Source organism: Pogoniulus pusillus, chromosome 1 (assembly GCF_015220805.1).
Source record: "Pogoniulus pusillus isolate bPogPus1 chromosome 1, bPogPus1.pri, whole genome shotgun sequence".
NCBI lineage: Eukaryota > Metazoa > Chordata > Aves > Piciformes > Lybiidae > Pogoniulus > Pogoniulus pusillus.
In genome coordinates this window covers 37,189,846-37,202,710 of record NC_087264.1, presented here as the reverse complement: position 1 = coordinate 37,202,710, position 12,865 = coordinate 37,189,846, and the positions used below count along the sequence as shown (strand labels likewise).

The window sequence follows — 12,865 nt, the reverse complement described above, 5'->3', positions numbered from 1 at the left end:
TATCATATTTTGCCCACTTTCAGTAAAATGCTTTGAAAGGATTGAATAAATTGCTGTGACTCCTGGCCCAGGAGATAACCACCTCTAAGTATTCGATATCTCCAGTATTTTTTTCCCATTAAAGAACTTAATCTACCAAAACAATTCTTTTCTCAGCTCCCTGCAGGGCAAAATGAAAGGTTGGACTTGCTTTCACCAGGCTGTCAGGATATGTGATTTTGCTGATCAAGGATCTTTAAGTACCTGATACTAATCAGTCCAAGACAGGCTAATTATAATCCCTGAGGCTTTCTCCAGTCTAGGAATATATTGATTAAAAAAATAAAATAAACACTTATGAGCCCTGCCAAAATGGTGTTTTTCCTGGCTATCAAATTTTACCTTCAGAATGACTCATTTTCATGTTGCATATCAGGGGGGGGAAATAACATTTCATAGACTGAAGGTTTGTTGAGGTTCTTTACAACCTCTAGCTTCCCTGTGTCTCTTTCACACCAGTGAAAGAACCAGACAAATCAAATAATCTTTTTCAGACTAATTTTTTTATGTTAATATATTTGATTATGCCACTACTGTCCAGAAGTTGAGTTTATTAAAGGTCAAAATCATGAGGTGCTAGGCAGTTTATAAGAAGAGCACAAAAATTCCCTATTAACACTCCATCAACAATTAACATTCACAGAGAAATACACAAATCAATTTAGAAGTCATTGCAGACCGTTCAAGAAACTATGCTGCTAGATTTTTTTCCTGCTTGACAAACTTCATCTTCTATGACAAGAGGACCTACTTGGTGGATGAAAGAAAGGCTGTGGATGTGGTTTACCTCAAATTTAGCAAAACCCTGACACTGACACCCACAGCATCCTCTTGGGAGGAACTAACTACTCAGGGCTTGGATGGGTGGACACTTCACTGGGTAAAAAACTGGCTGAATGGCTGGACCCAGAGAGTGGTGGTGGATAGTTAGATCTAGTGGTGGTTGGTCACTAGAGGCATTTACCCAGGGCTCAGTATTGGGGCCAATTCTCTTTGATATCTTTATCAGTGATCTTGGTGAAGTAATTAAGTGTTCCCTTAGTAAGTTTGCAGATTACACTGAAGTAGGTGGGAATGTTGATCTGCTTGAGGGTAGGAAGGCTCTGCAGAGGGACTTGGACAAGCTGAATCAATGGGTTGAGGTCTATTGTATGAGATTCAATAGGACCAAGTTCCATGTCTTGCACTTGGGTTAAAACAACCCCAAACAATGCTACAAGCTTGGGGAAGAGTGGCTGGAAATCCACCCAGTAGAGAAAGAACTGGGAATGTTGATCAACAACAGGTCTCCCTGTACTCAGCATTGGTGAGGCCACGCCTTGACTACCATGTTCAGTTTTGGGGCCTTCACTACAAGAAAGACATTGAGGTGCTGGAACTAGTCCAGAGAAGGGCAATGAAGTTGGTGGAGTGCCTGGAAAACAAGTCTTGTGAGGAGCATCTGAGAGAACTGTGGGCATCTAGTCTGGAGGAGAAAAGGAGGCTGAAAGGAGATATTACTGCTCTCTATGACTCCCTGAAAGGAGGCCATCATGAGGTGGGTGTTGGTCTCTTCTACCTAATACCAAGTAATAGGACAAGAAGAAACAGCCTGGAGTTGCACCAGAGGAGGTTATGTTGGATATTAGAAGAAACTTCTTCACTTTGTCACAGAAAACTTTATCAAACATTGGAACAGGCTCTCCATGGAGGTGTTTGAATCCTCATCCCTGGAGGTGGTTAAAAGATGCACAGATGTGATGCTAAGGGGTATAGTTTGGCAAGAGACTTAACAGAGCTAGATAATGGTTGAACTTGATGATCTCAAAGTTCTTTTTCAACTGAAAGAATTCTGATTCTATAATTCAGCTATGTCTAACACTAATTTTGAGTTCAGCATAGCAGCTTTTTAAAACTTACCAATTACATACATCCTTTTTTTAATAATTCAAAGGACGAATATGGAAATCAAAGCTACCTGCCAGTATATAGGGCTAAGGAAAACTAAACTGAGGTAGATTCTAATTTATATTTGGAATCAGGAAACAACACAGGTTAACTGCGACAGCTACTTTCAATGACTCACAAGGTGCCTTTCTTGCATGCTCCTATTCCTGAAGTATTAGCACAGGAATCGGAAATACACATCCTTAGCTAACTTCACTCTTACAGCTCTTCTGCTTTCTATAAGTATTTATTAGACTGGACAGAGGAATATCTCCAGAACCCAGGGGTTTGCCTAGTTGATAGCAGATGTTAGCTCTGTCTAACTTACATCTCATTTTAATGCCATTATCCACCTGCCATTAGCTGATTTGGGTTGTTTCATCTCTAAACAAAATCTAGTCAAAATGAGTTTCATGATGATCAAAAATTGATGCTTTACTCAGCAATGACTAAGAAAACAGCATTTTGTAGAATAATTCTCATCAAGCTCTAATTGTGGGAAGGAGATCTTTAAGGTCATGCAAAAGCATGGTGGGTCCCTCTTTTTTCTCCCAAATGAAACATTTTTCTCACAGCAGAATGGCATGCTTATATTGCCTCCAGCTTTACAGACCAGGTGTTGCTGCTTCTGTCTACACAGAAATCTCTTTGAGTCAGGCAGCAGATATCTGCCTGGTCTTTTCATATGTAATTGTGGCATTAAGCTTCTATTTTCAATTAAGCAGGCTCAGTTTGGCATACATTACATAAAAATGCAAGTTTTATGTTGACAAAACCACTAAGTTTTATGTACGTTTGATAAGTACTTGCAATCCTTTACCCAAGAACAAAAATTCCAAAAGCTAGTTTCCTTCCTTTAGATTCTTACTTTCCATTTTCAGTGCCCACATCTGTCTTTTACTTAGCAACATTCCCTTGTACCATTCTGTCTAGAATCTGCTGCTGTCTTGCCTGTATATATGTATATATATGTAAGGTTTAATTGATAGAAGTCTCATTCGGCTCTTACACAGAGTACTTTGCAAAGGGGGTCAGTATCATGTCCATGTGTCACAGGTGATGAACAAGGGGCACATTTAATATCAGAGCCAAGAGCAGTTTCTAGGTCTCCTTGACTCAAGCATCACAGGCTGCTGCTCAAGGCTACCTTTCTTGTAGCTCATCACTTTCTGACCAGTTCATATTCATCTCACGCTAAAATTCAAACTCATGAAGTTCTCATACTAGTTTTGGTATATTTTCATTCCAAACACAGGAGGAAGAACACCTGAGATCTTTACATCAAATAAATATTAAGTATTAGTGTCCTACATAACATTCAGGCTCTCAACATGCCAACAAACATTTCTCCATACTGCCCACAGAGAAAAAGGAACAATAGAGGGGGATTTATCCCCCTTGACAGAAGTGACTTTAAATGTTACAATAAACAAATGGTATCACATAGCTGAGACCAGCAAATGAAACTGAAGGTCCAATTCAATTCAAAATGACAGAACGAATCTGGACAAAACTAATAATTAAGAAGCTTTCTGCATAATTCCCAGAAATACAAAATCAAGCCTCTCCTTTTTATTTAAATGTTTTGCTTTAAGAGATATTGCATAGAAAACAAGGGCCAAGCAATTGAAGGGTTAAAATTGCTTTCTTCTGAAAGAGCAACTGTCATTGCTCCCAGCAGACTGCTCTTAAATGCTGCACAAAGCACATCTGGACTCCACCTTCTCCAAGTATAAGAAAACTCCAAACACCCTAATTATCTCCCAAAGTATCTGAGCATAAGGTTATCAAAAACTAAACTGGGGTGTTATTGGAAATGACCTGGTAAAACACTGGGCTGAAGTTTCATGAAGGAACAAGACTAGATGCCAGATTAAGGATTTATAAAATATACCCTGCATATTTTAATAGCTGACCCTTAAAATGGCAGCTCACATATCTGCTGTGTCATTGCCCTAGCAACACGGAGTAGGTGTGCTAAAATCTGACAGCAGCTTTTTCTAGATGTAGCTAGGAGGTTTGGGTGGGGTTTTCTGTGCCAATCAAAATCTGATTTATTGTCCTAACAAAATATGGTATCTTTTAGGATACTAGCAGTGCAGCTTGAAGTACAGGAAGGACACGTGCTTATTAGTACAGGTCAGGGAATTAGCCTTCTCAGCAGCAAAAGCTGCTTCTAAACATGGTTTAAAACACTTGAAATTTGTAAACAGCCTGGAGTAACTACAAGCAATAACTTTGAAAAATGACCTTATTTGAAGACATTCTCAATACACCCTGGTTATTCTATCAATAGTACTCAGCTCTGGAGTGCAGGTTTTTTGACCAAAAACTGTGTTCTGAAAAGTCTTTCATTATTTTTGTCATTGGTAACTAATATTTTATCTGGGCTTAAGGCTTGTCTTGCAACATCAGCTTAAAACCAATCTAACACAGCCCTCAGACATGGCAATATCTGGCTTCTTTCTTTTAGGTTTGTATTGACTGTGCAAGTTCTATGAAATATCTGTCCAAAACCCCGTGTTTCTTGGGGAAGGCAAAAATGCAATACTAGTCACTTGTTCAGCATCAGTTCTTGATGGGATCAGTTATAAATACCTATGGGTGTACTTTGTAGTGCAAACTAGGCACTTGTCCTTACTTTCCTGTCTGACCAGCCTAATAATTCAGTAGGCAGGTATGCTCTTTTCTTACCTGTTTTCAATCTGTTTTGCAGAAATATTGGCAGTGACCTGTGTGACCTACTCCAGGTGATCCTGCCCTGACAAGGGGATGGACTAGATGATCTTTTGAGGTCACTTCCAACCAACCCTTAATGTTCTGTGATTCTGTGTGAATGTTCTGTCACAGCAAACTGTCAAAGGTTAAGCATTTCTCTAGCCAACAGAAGAATCACTGATTTAAAACTTCTAAAACAGAGGCCTGTTTCTGTAACAAACAAACCCCCAAATTAAAAAAACAAACAATCAAACAAAAAAAGCAGATTCTCCTCTTAGGAAAGCCTGGAGCCCTCCCAGGCTCATTGTGGTTTTAAGTTGCACCCTAATTTAGGGTACGTAACAATCGTAACAATCATGGTTTGCCTTTGTTGAGAGGCTTGAAAGTGCCCAGAGAAGGGCAACAAGGCTGGAGCACAGCCCTACAAGGAGCAGCTGAGAGAGCTAAGGTTGTTCAGTTTGAAGAAGAGGAAGCTCAGGGGAGATGTTATTGCTCTCTACAACTACCTGCCTGAAGGGAGGTTGTAGCCAGATGGGGTTTGGGCTCTTCTCCAGGCAACCAGTGACAGAACAAGAGGACACAGTCTCAAACTGCATTAGGGGATGTTTAGGCTGAATGTCAGGAAGAAGCTCTTCACAGAAAGAGTGATTGCATTGGGATGCGCTGCCTGGGGAGGTGGTGGATTCCCCATCCCTGGAGGTGTTTAAAAGGAAACTGGATGAGGCATTTAGTGCCATGGTTTAATTGATTAGATAATGTTGGGTGATAGGTTGGACTTGATGATCTTGAGGATCTTTTCCAACTGGATTGATTCTGTGATTCTATAAATCCCTTGCAAGTTCATGGATCTCTACTTTATCCAGCTTTATCCAGAACAAACAACAACAAAAAACAACCTCTGAAAACAAACACAGAAGCATAAGTTTCTATTCCTTTTTAAGTGCTACCCAAGCAATAAACTGCTTGTTCTACCAGATCTGCCAAAGGTTTTCTGACAAACTTGGGCATGTTACTTATACCTTATATCTACCTAGGAAAATTGAGGAAAACAGTTTCTCACCTCAACGTAAGCCAAAAATTGACACACTGTAGTCAGGAAATACTCCATTGCTTCTCATGCATATGTACAGACCTCAGGATCTGTAAGGGTCCTGTCCAAACTTTGGTAGACATTTGTCATTTTAAAACATAGTAATAACCTTGAAGTGTCACAAGCTTTCTGCATATGACATTTCAGAAACCATTTTTTAAGAGACTGTCTGGAGGAAACATAATTTTTTTTTTAAACCAAGGGATTTAGATAAGAAAAGAAGAACCACTTGGTAGAAGAGAGCAATTACAGACATAACATTCAGAAACAGAATGCTGGAAAGATCAAATATTATGCAGAGGAAGTCAACACATGATAGAACTGAGCAGGAGCTGAAAACAAGGAATGCAAGTCTGACATAGTGTGCAAGGAGGAGTTATGGTGGTTAACTGGGATGCATTTTAACACTGAACTTGTAGTCTAGAGAGAAAATGCTGCATGAATTATATGGGGATGTGGGGAGGGGATTTGGTTTATGTTCAATATATATGCCTCCTTTATTTTATCCAGGCATCAAAGTGGTAAAAAATTAATATCATTTTTCGACAGTTTATGAAGTAACTTTATACCTGAAACTATACCAAAATTGAGCTTACAAGACAGTCTACATAGCAAGTCTTGAAAGAAAACAGCTAGATTGGAAATAGAACTAATTACTGCAGCTGGGCACTTCCTCACCTAGAAGCTAGGACTTCTTTTAGTACAACCTAATGCTAATGTCTTTTCAAGTATGTCAGCTATCACAAGACAGCTGCACCAGTGGGACTGGGCAATCTATTTCAAAGAGCTATTTCTTCCCAGAAACCACTGTCGCTTGAAAGAGCTCTGCCAAAAAGAGAGCACATTTCAGCGCTGTGCTTAGTACAGTTGGTCTCTGCGAGAAAGTAACTGGAGTTGGTGCACCAGCAGTACATGGAGTCAGGCCTCTCTGTGCCTGCACTCATGCTCACAGAAGCCTGTGGTTCCGCTGGCATTGCACCTTTTTACTGCCTCGCCCTACAAAACAGTTGGTCCTCCAGAGAGCTGACTACTTGCCTTGGGCACTCTTAAAGCTCCAAACACCACTTAGCTGTGAAACTAAGAAAGTGTCACTAGCATTTACAGCGTTCATCCTCCACCCTTAATATTGAGGCTGATATTCTCTAAGGCACACAAAAATTATCTTCCTGGACGGAGAGCACTTCATAAACTATCTTCACTTCCAGGTGCCAAAGAAGACATTCACTTAGTGGGTCAGAGAAAGTCCCTCCTTGCCCAACACCAGGATTGAGTACTGGATAGGAACCAGGAGGTGACAGCATTTTGGCCAAGGCTGGCAGGGTAAGCCTGTACCTGACACATGCTACCAGACTTGAGAGTTCACACAGAGCAGGCAGCATTCCTGGCTTTAACCATCCTGTCTGAAAGTGCCAGACATTGTTAACTGCACAGAGTCAAATGTTTTGACCTTGAAGGGATGAAAAGCTGAGTCAGCCTTGCTAGGATTCAGTGTCCAAGAGTCTAGATATTTGAAACCTGTATTTCAGCCACAAAACAGGAAGAGAAGAGGTATCTGGATTTATCTATTTTTAATGTATTTATTCTCCAGCCCTTTCCCTCTTGAAGCAAAGCTGCTTTTCTCAAGGCATTTTAAAAATAAAAAGACTGAAGAAAGCACATTTTGATAATCTTACAATGTGATTTTTATACACACACACATATGTAGCGTGACTGTTCATGTATTTAAAACTATTCTGAACATCACAAACCAGTTAAGGAATTTATATTACACGGGTTTGATTTGGTGGATGTGAAGTGGGGTTTGGTGCTTTTGTTTTTAAATCAAAAGAAAATATTAAATAGAAAACTGAGTATGAGAAAGAAAATACTCCATGGGCCTGTGTACAAGAGAACTGATTAGACGACACGTGTTCACTCAGCAAACAAGGCGCAGGGAGCCTTCAAACTCTGACAAAGCAGAAAATGTACGTAGCAAAAACTTGTTTGGGTTAGGAAGACAGCTGAGGTCTCCCTTCCATGCAGAAGCTGAGCAACCCAGCATGCACTGACTTTGCAGCAGAGTTCTGCATTATCACAGTCATCTCATATATGGTTGCCACTTCCACCCACTGTACTCACTGCCTAAAGCAGCAATCTAGACTCCTGGCTCTCCATCCAGGTCAGCTTCTCCTTTTGCTCTTTCCCTTCCTGGCAGAAAAGACCTGGCCTAGGCTAGGTGACTTGTGATAGGGATAACACATACAACTTTTCTTACTTTCTGCAGCTAGAGTCTGCTTTCATGAGTGGCTGTTTTCATCAAACAGGCAAAGTAAAAAGCATCTTTTCCCTCTGCAGTCCACAGAAATTTTAATATCCAGACAAATTAACTGCAAGATCATTTCTCTAAGTTATCTTTGCATGCATGTATCTTTAATTTCATCCTAGTGGCACCAGTAAAATGTCTCATTATGGGATGTAGAGACAATTCATTATATAGCATAGGCCATACTTACAATATGAAATATAATTACATTATTCCAATGAACAAATATGATTTCTTTTAAAATATACTTTTCTATTTTTCTTTTAAACACAACTCTGGAATTTCAGACATTCTGGCTGCCCACATCCCTTCCTGAATCTAGTAGTATCCAGCATGGACCAGGAAAAAAAGCAAGAAGTCAAGCCCAGAATTTTGTCATTCTTTCTTTCATGATGCAGCAGTGGCTTTTACTGAAAGGTGCAAGTGAATTAAGACATGGCACAGGATCTATTTCCTTTGTTGTTTTTAATTCTTCAATTATCTTGAAGAAAATATTTCATCAGAATTTTGGAAATGCTACCAGTTCTAACCAATGCCTCAGCACTTCTGATAAAGAGGACTTCTTTAATCTGACATTCCAGTGATAAGTTCTTGAACACAGATCCAATCTAGACTTGTTGGGAGTGGGAGAGATGGGACACCCACCCACTGCTGTTGTTTTACTGCAATATGACCTACAGAAGATGAAGGCTAGAGCCCAGAGTTCTTTTAAGTTCTCTTTAGAGAGGAAATAAGGTTTTCTTCTATTGAGGACACATGCTGATTCCCTCTAAGTAGTCCTTGTATTGTTATATACTGACAATAAATAAATAAATCCACAAAGTATTTACGTTGTACAAATATCCATTGCTGGAGTCAGGTTTTGTTATCAACTCCTACAGCTCTTTTGGAGAAACCATGCTATGTAGGAACTAATTATTTGATTATATAATAAATTCCTTTAGAGGAAAGATTTAGCAGTTACATCCTTTCGGTTCCCTAGTATATCCCATCTCCAACTAAAGTTCAGTATCAACTCCAAGTATCGAAGAATTCTAGCCTGCAGATCAGAGACAAGTGGCATCATCACAGCTCCATTATTAGTGGGTGTTTCCCAGAGCAAACAGTGCTGTCAGAAGTGTGTGGAACACAGGGTAAAAACAAATAAAGAGTATTAAAAAGAAAAATATAAGCAAATATTATCTGCATTCTCATTACTAGAAAAAGTTTTAAAAAAAAACCCTGTACCAGGGCCTTCATAGCAGATCATCTGTTCTTTTCCTCCAGTGTTTTCCCTCACTTTTAACTCCACTCTGAGGAATTCTAGTGATAGTCAACTCACATGCAAAATCTAACAAAATACATATTTTTTCACAAAAACATCATATTTCAACCTACTATGTCTTACATCTACTGCTCTTTAACTGCTCCTTGATGGCTCCAAAAGCTGCAAGTCAAATGCATTACTCACCAGCTCTCCTTACATCTCTGTTTCTGGCACTAGCCAGACATCAACTGTCCCACCCTCTGTCTCATCCTCTTGCTAACTCATACCTTCCGAGTTTGCCTGGTGAGAGCACAAGAAGCACAAGAGACCACTACTTTCATACTGTAAAATGCATTACAAATAAATAAAGCAACACCATTCTAATGTTCCTTTACAAGCAGCTGCTTTATGTTTTGCAGTAGGAAAAAAAATCCAAACAAATAAATAAACACAACAAATACACCCAACCCATGCTGAAGGAAAAAGAAAAAGCATGATGCAGTACAGACTGCCTAATTAAGAAATAGGAGCTCCATTTCAGCGTGTGCCAGACAAGGCCATCTCACCCATCCTTATGAAGTACAGTTAAAGCTCATTATATTTATCAATCTATATCACATATAAGCACTAAACCCCACAATAAATGTAGACCATCCCTACATGGTTAAGTGTCCAGTATTTTCTCTTGCTGCACTTCTGAAATATAAACTACACAGGGAGAACAGAGCCAGAGACCACTCCCTAATTCCTAGTGGACATATTGATCAATTAAAATGACATGTGTCTGGTCTTTTCTTTCCTCCTAATAGCAAACAGCTGAAACACCAGATCTTTTAAACATGCAAAATCAAACAATTAAGATTCTTGTGTAGCATCCAGCAGGATTAACTTGAAGTTAAGCAAAATTAGCCTGGCCTCCAGAAGTAAGACTTCAGTAGAAAATAAACAAATACTGGACACTGTAAAGAATTGGTAGATATTATACAGACATGATTATAGTCAACTTACTGAGTATAAAAGAAACATGTCCATGATAGAGATGAAAGCTTTTATAATTATTCCTATTACTACATGCCTCATGGCACAACCTCTCACAATGCTCAAATCTTTAACTACACCTTTTACTGCAGTTATATTGGAGAAAAAAAAAAAAGGGGAAAAAAACCCAGCTTATTTGTCTTCCAGTAAAAGACAGCTTTAAGATTCACTACATTCAAATCACTATTGAAAAAAAACCCTAACAACAGACTGAAAGGCAAGCAGTAAGAAAGCTAAAAGCTACTGTATTTTCAAGATATCTGGTTATTGTTTGACAATTATACCTTTTTTCCCCCCTTTTAAGAATATTAACAGAAACAGAACAGTACTGAATCGTGGTTTAAATCAATATTGTACCAGCTGCTTCTTCAGCACCGGTTTGCAGACTATTTTCTGTACTGTCACGTTATGGAAGGCCAGTGACAGTAAATAGGTGATATTAGTGTTACTGAAATAAAATAGGTTAAAAGAAAAGCTACATGAAATGGGAATGCTTAAATAGAGAATCAGGGAAAGGAATGAGCTATGTTTATGGCTTTAAAATTGAAGACAGCTATTCTTTCCATTTAAGCAACCCAGGCTGTAGCAACTTTGAATTGGATGGTGAAATGTAAATATATTCTCTTCAAACCTCCAGGGTGTTATCAGAAATGCAAATACAAATCTAAATATTTGGACTAAATGCGTTTTCTGTAGGCCTTTGTCTTAGCCTGTCTGCCTGAAAAAATAATATTTAGGCATGCAGCATCTTTCCTCAAAATGATTTCCACAAGGCAAAGCCCACACAACCTTACATTAGGAGAATCTCATAAAGCAGGAAAAAATAATGGTGCAATTAAGAGCAGCACAGCATTTTGCACTTACCATGTCCTGTTCAAATCATCCTCTTTTGATGTTTACGGCACATCTGTAAGATGCAATACTAGGAGGTGCCTTGTGTGACCTGCTGCATGATGCTGTGACATCAGTTCAGATGATGCAGCTCATTATGGGAAAGGCTGCTGTTGCCATGGCAACCGAGATGTGATACGAATCCTTACCGCATTTCCAGGGGAGCCCGAGACAATACGGAAGCCCTTTAAAGAAACAAGACCAAATGCAAGCAGGCTTTTAAAGTACTGTGCCACAGATTTTAGAACCCAGGTCCAAGTACATATCTGCTATTAAGAAATATTTTGGACAAATTATTTCTGCATGATGATGCAGGACTTAAATGTGCAAGCTGTAAGTAGTGCAAGCTATAAGTAGTTTTTTTACATTTAAAACTTAGTATCATGCCTGCCAATTTAAGACACAAATTTTGTAAGTCAGATTTGGTTATCATGTGAGGAAACTTTACTTCAAATAAACAGTCAGCAGCATGATTTTTAACAGTAGAGCTCTAAACACAATAGTTATTGAATAGCATGTTAAGAAATATGTATTTTCACCCTGCCCCACCCTGCTCCTACACCAAATCTGTCATTTACAAGAAAAATCTTGTTGCTAGGGAAAAACATTGGATACTTCAAAACAAGACAATTTCATACTGTTGAGTGAATGACAATGAGTTTTTTAGTTTTCTTTTTAAAAAAAGCTTTTTATTCACAAGAGGGTAAAGAAGTTTCTAGCCAACCAAGGAAAAATCTCCTTATCATTTTTTAACTGTGGGGCAACCTACACTACCATCTGCATGCTGAGTAGCCTCACTTTCATCTACCCATCAGGCAGACAGATGAGTGAGGACTTTGAAGGCTGTGGGTGAGCTGCATGCCTAGTGGGCCATGTTGCTGCTAGCCTCTACCTCCCAGGTACGTTGGGAAGGCCAGCAAAGGGGAGAGCCCCTCCTCATAAACTACTTGAGGATCTAAGACTGGAGGCTGAGCTTACAGATCCTATCTTTGGCCCTGGGAATCTGCTGACCACCTCTTTGTAGTAATGGTGAGAGAATCAAGAGCTATGTGAATATGTACTAAAGAAGCCGTCTGGAAATTAAAATTCACAACCAAAGAAGAACCGGCACATTTTTGGCCATTCGCCAGCTGTATTTGGATGAGAAAGGTTTCTGGCAGGATCTGCTTTCCCTAGCCATGAAAATCCTTTTCTACACAGTGAGGAAAAAAAGTACACAAAAGGCTAGACCCTATACACTTGATACGCTGAAGCTCAGGGTAAAACAAACCCCCAACTTGAATCAAGAAGCCTCAATGCCTTGAAGACATACAGTAAATATCAGTGCCACTGTCTGAAGACATTCATTCCAGTAAACTTCAGTCTGTCAACAACAATTTTGATGTTGGTTTAGAGGAAATCAGGAAATAATTATATCCCCTCACCCATCACCTGGCTTTGAAAGGGAAAAAAAAAAGTTATATTTATACTTTTTGATTAAACACAAAGCCCCTTCATAAACTGAGGTGGTGTCACAGCATAATTAATGTTATCCTGATGCTGCATGTTCTCATTTCTAACAGTTTCTCTCTTCCAACATTGATTCTGTGTAATTTCAAACAATACAATAAAACTC

General features: G+C 39.2%; 1 protein-coding gene across 1 annotated transcript in view; it reads right to left on the bottom strand.

Annotated features, from left to right (window-relative positions):
* Nucleotides 1-11,302, bottom strand: part of AKAP6 (A-kinase anchoring protein 6) — a 278,384-nt gene extending 267,082 nt beyond the window's left edge. Inside the window, exon 1 of the mRNA XM_064148457.1 lies at nucleotides 11,224-11,302. The gene's annotated coding sequence lies outside the window, so the exon portion shown is untranslated. The remainder of the gene's footprint in view (nucleotides 1-11,223) is intronic.
* Nucleotides 11,303-12,865: the final 1,563 nt, after the last annotated feature.